We start from the raw sequence: 6,000 nt of genomic DNA, 5'->3' as shown, positions 1-6,000 counted from the left end.
GTTGGAGCGGTTTTTCTTTTGTTTTTTGTTTACTTCTGAGATTTTCGAGTTGTTCGTTGGTTGTGTGTTGTTGATATTTTCATCATGCGTTATTTTTGGATCTATAGTTTTTTCGGTTGCTCCAGTATCTAGATTTGATACTGCTTTGTCATCTAGATCAAATACTGTAGCAACTTTAGGGATGGTTGGTGGGTATGTCAATGTTTCTTTCAATTTCCAAAAGTTCTTCAACAGTATAAACTTTATCATTCACCTCAAATCTATTTCCCTTAATATATGATTTTTTCTGGATTTTCCCTATGCTTTTTCAGGTGTGTTCTCAGAATTTTTTTTTTCGCTGTTCCAGGGATAAATCATTAACAATGCTGATATTTGTGTTTTTTCAGTTTTTTACAGTTTTTGAGAACCTCTGTTTTTTCAAGTAGGACACGAATTCTAGTTAGATTGGATTATTTTGAGTATTCTTCAGGTTGTGAAAATTATTGATATCTGATATTTCGATATCTACACTCAATAAGTTTTTAATCTCGTCTTTGATTTAAGCGAATGAAAGTTCTCCTTGGTCTTGAAGACCGAATATGATGATGTTGTTCTTTTTGATGTACCTCTCTGTCCTTTCGTTTTTTTCCTGAAGTTCTCGATTTTCTTTCTCCAAATATAATACTCTTTCATTTATCGATTCGATTTTCATCAATACTCTAGTTTCGCTTGATTCTCTCAAATTTTTTAATTCGTTCCTGTTCCTGATGACTTCTGCCTGGAGCTGTTTCAACAAATTGTAAATTGCTTGTCCATCCATATTACATTGAGTATTTCACGTGCATGGTATCCTTTATTCAATTTCTAGTATCGTTTTATCGCAACAAATCTTATTACTTTGGGTCATTTCGGTCTTTTGTTAGAATCTTATAAGAAACTGTGTTTTATTTTCTGTTGGGAAGTCACTGAAATTCAATTAACACTTTCTTTGAAATACCGACACTCGCAAAACACGTCCGTTTGTTTGTTTGGTCGAAGACAATTTATGGGGACTCTTCCTCTTCTCGAGTTATACGGGGAAAACAAAAAATGCTGTTCTTATTTTTTTTTTTCGAATGGAATTGTTATTTCGGAGAATATCAAAAAATGGAAAAGGAAAATGTTATTGCTTTAATCGAAGTGTACTATATAGTGATATATAGTGGATATTGGAAAAGTTAATTGGTGTGCCTTTTATCCTAGGAATTCTAAAATATTTATAAGCATATGTGATAGCGTAGTTATTTCGCTTCAGATCATGAATCCGTGAAGGTTATTGCCAACGCTTCTCATTGCGTCGTCCTGGTTTGACATGTTCTTTCTGGAATCTGTATTGATATTTAGCCAAAAGTTTTTAGTTCATGAAAAGTTAGGCCAGTTATAGATTTCTTAAGATTCCTTGTATATACATATTTGATTGATTATCTATGGTTTAGAAAAAGAAACTAATTGATTAAAAAAGATAAAAGGTTATATTCAATTTATGATATGATATTGAGAATTTCTGCAAAGACGAAACGGACTGGCTTGTACTGACTTGTCATTTATTTTGACCAGAACACTGCGACCATTCTCACTTAGTGAAAAGAAGATTCTATTAGTTTTTGAGCTATTGAAAATAAGACCATTTTGAGAACAATATTATTGCATATTAGCTACAGCTTGGTTGGCCTGACACGGCAATCCCTCATGATCCGAGGACTTCAGAGACAACGAAGAATCGTCGGCAAATTGCATTGTACAATGTTGACGATTACTGTTGTTGAGATCATGTACGAATGAATGAAAGAACATAGGTCCTAAGATGCTACCCTAGGGAACACCGGTGAGAACGACACAGATTCTAGAGTGGAAGGTGCCAGCCTCCAGTTTAACCCTCATAGTTTGCGTTCTGCAATCCAGATAAGATCTCAACCAATCCAGATATGAGCCACGAATTCCTAGACAAAACAACTTGCTCAAAAATAAATCGAGATTAACAGTGTCGAAAGCTGGTGACAAGTCGAATAGAACACTTATCGGTTTTTCACCTGTATCGAGATTAGAAATGACTTCATTGACTAAACTCATCGTGGCATCCTGAGTGGATTTGACAATTTGGAAGCCATATTGACAGTCTGGGATGATTTTATACTTCTTGCAAAAAGAGATGACTCTTCTTTGATAAGTTTTCTCGAATATTTTGGAAAATGCAGATAGTAACGCAATTCCTCTGTAACTGGAAACCGAGTGCTTGTCCTTTTTCTTATGGATAGGTACTATTATTTCATTAACGCAATATAACCCGAAACGATTTTTTTAGGTTTTCTCTGTTTTGTGTCCATCTTTTTGTCTATTTGTCTGTACGTTTGTGCATGCTCGTCTCAAAAAACGGCTCAATCAATAACCATAACAAACAATGTTTGATTTATCAAAATCAACTCATGAACGAAAAAGTAAATCCAATTCATTAATTCACGCCAAATATTTGTTGAAAAATAAATTCGCTGATTTGGCTTGAACTTTCCTTAACTATTCTCATAGTCTGTAGAGCAATTTGCTCATTCATGAAATACATGAGAACTTACCGCTATTAGAATATTCCAAAACACACATAAGGTTATCCATGATAATGAAACAAATCAACACCCGTAACTTCACTGAAACCGTTTTTGCTCACTTCAACTGAGGAAAGTGATAATTGTTTTATTATCATCGAAATAGTACAATTTCATAATATTAGGCACTAAATTCTCAGAAATATTATTGAATTAAACCGAAAACATTGTTGTCATGGTTGTGATTCTATATATTTTATCATAATTTCCCCTCATCTGTGTATTATAATTTCCGCACGCCACTACAAGAGACAGATTAAGGCAAAAACATCATAGTTATTTCTGAGAATTTAGTGCCTACTGTTTTGGAACAATATTAATAATTTTCATCATGTAATAGCTGTAGAAGTCTGAGATTTATTACAATTTTGTTTGTCTCTCTACCAGTTTGGATATAATTGATCAATTCAAATGAGTTTTCGATTTATGTTACGTTCCAACAAGTTGGCGTGCTGGTTCGATAATGGCTATCAAACTGAAGGTATTTTTGACTACTTTATATTTTAAAACCACCAGAACGATACATACTGATTTCTACACTCCATAACAATCCAAAATAATGATAATAATAACAGTTGATTTGCCATATAAGATGAGTTACATTAAAAATGTGTATAAACATATACAGGGCTATTCAAATTCGTTTCTGTACATGGGGATCTCGTAAACGATAAGAGATAGAGTATCGGTTAATATATGGCAAAGTTGCGTATTTCAGAGACCTACTCAATGATGTAAAGAAATCGAATATAACTCTTTTGGTTCTGGAGATATACAGGAAAAACAAAAAATTCCCAAATTATTTTTTTGCCTATATCTTCTTTATTCGCAGACATATTGAAGATCTGTCTACATTTTGCTATTGGCACTTGATGTGGGCTCTCAGAATATATCCATGAATATTTTATACAGGGTGTCATCTGACTTGGGCCATCCCCATCTTTGAATTTTTAAATTCGGACCTGTATTTTTCGTTGTAGTTTTTGGATCGTTGACGTTCACTTTATACTGAAAAATTAAATTCAATTTTATATTTCGGTAAAATTCGATTATAATTGTGTGAATTATTCCCTTTTAAATTACGGCCCTGGAGTTGAATAAAAACACAATAGCAACTTCCACGTCTCCATATGTACCGTAGAGTTTTTCGAGAGTTTTTTTTTTCATTTTTAGGTACCTATTCAAATTTTTTCCATGGCTCTGAGCGTTTTCTACAATGAACTTCGAATAAAAAAACCTTTTATGATTATTTGAAACATATGTGTTTTGATGAGCAGAAAAAAAAATGGTAGCAATAATAACATTCGAAACGAACACTATAATTATAATGAAAATTGAAATGGAGTAAGTAATTTATATACACAAAAAAATTAATTGTGCAATGAATATTCGAATTGGAGTCCTTCCATTTCGAGACAAATAATGGGACGATAAGATGGTCTGCAAGATCACCAGACGTTACTATTTTGGACTGTTTTCTATGGGGGACATTAAAAAATAGGATTTACGCTGGCAGAGAAGACTCGAGATTGAGGATTTTGAATGATTTCGCAACAATGCAGCAAATAAGTGTATTAAGGGCAATAAATAATATGGAAAACCGATTTTAAAAATGTTTCGAAATGGAAGGACCCCAATTCGAACATTTATTGCGCCAATGATTTTTTTGGGGTACTTCAAATTACTTCATTTCAATTTTCATTACAATTATAGTGTTCGTTTCGGATGTTATTATTGCTATCATTTCTTTTTCTGCTTATTAAACCACATATAATATATTTTTGATGTAGATATGTTTCAAATAATCATAAAAGGTTTTATTATTCGAAGTTCATTGTAGAAAACGCTCAGAGCAATAGAAAAAATATGAATGGAGGTACCCATTCATATTTTTGAAAAAAAACTCTCGAAAAACTCTATGATACATAGGGAGACGTTAAAGTTGCTATTATGTTTTTAGTCAACTCAGTCAACTGATTTCCAGGGCCGTAATTCAAAAGGGAATAATTCACACAATTATAATCGAATATTACCGAAACATCCCGAAATATAAAATTGAATTTGATTTCTCAGTATGAAGTGAACGTCTACGATCCAAAAACTTCAACAAAAAATACAGGTCCGTATTTAAAAATTCAAAGATGGGGGTGGCCCAAGTCAGATGACACCCTGTATAAAAGATTCATGGATATATTCTGAGAGCCTACATCAAGTGCCAATAGCAAAATGTGGACAGATTTTCAATATGTCTGCGAATAAAGAAGAAGGCAAAAAAATTATTTGGGAAATTTTGGTGTTTCCTATATATCTCCAGAACTAAAAGAGATATATTCGATTTCTTGACATCATTGAATAGGTCTCTAAAATACACAACTATGCCACAATTTAACCGACACTCTATCTCTTATCGTTTACGAGATCCCCATGTACAGACACGAATTTGAATAGCCCTGTAAAATGGTAAATAAATTGCAGCAACCACCGAAGGAAGGTTCTTGAAAGTGGTGTAGTAACTTTTTTCCAAATATAATGAATAATTATTTCTGTTTTCTTTTCATTTCAGACAATTTGGCTTTTTATGACATACAAACAAATATATAAATTTTGATAAAATATACAAACTAATAAAAATACACATATAATAATGAAGTCGGTTTTTTTATTGATTGTCGCTGCCTGTACATATGTATCTAGTAGATATTTGTAACGTGTTAGGAATCACATGTTAAAATGTAAGACCTCGTTAGTCCTTAGTTAGCCCAAGTTTCTCAACTTCTTAGAGTTGTCGTTCGTATGGGGGCGACAGCTGATTATCGGAAAAACAGATTTTGAACAAATTTTTAAACAAAAACATCAACAAATTGATGGATTCTCAGTCTCGGGGTCTGTTTAATCCATCTCTTTAGTTTGGAGATGAAAAGTTTCTGGGCATTAATCAGCTTCAGGTATGTTGGAATGACGCTATATAATTATGGTCCTGAGTGAACGAAACTATGCTGTTAGGTATTTTTGAGTGGCCGAGTGATCACATAGGAGTTTTGTCTATTTCTAGTGTTATAAGTGGAGTCTGAGAGTTTTAAATCAGCTATGTAGAAGTGTTGTCTAGCAAAAGTTTTCAAAAAGTATAGTTGTCTTATATCAAGGTGACCTGTTTTTGTATATAGTTCTTCAATTGAGAAGATGATTGAAAGTGAGAATGTATGTTAATTTGACCAGGCGGTTTTGTATTCTTTCTAAGGGGTTTATATATTTATTAGTGGCAGAGTCCCATGCTATTATTCCATAACGTAAGTGGCTTTCAGCTAGCGCTCAGCACAAGATTCTCATTTGCTGTTGATCTAGTATTTTATTCAGATACTTGAATTCGTGTAGTGTGAATCTAAGT

The sequence above is a fragment of the Leptinotarsa decemlineata genome, unplaced genomic scaffold (assembly GCF_025532065.1).
Source record: "Leptinotarsa decemlineata unplaced genomic scaffold, Ldec_3_MD MMD2_tig00000199_RagTag_RagTag, whole genome shotgun sequence".
NCBI classification, from domain to species: Eukaryota; Metazoa; Arthropoda; class Insecta; order Coleoptera; family Chrysomelidae; genus Leptinotarsa; species Leptinotarsa decemlineata.
The sequence above is the reverse complement of the archived record's forward strand: the minus strand, read 5'-3'. Positions refer to the sequence as shown.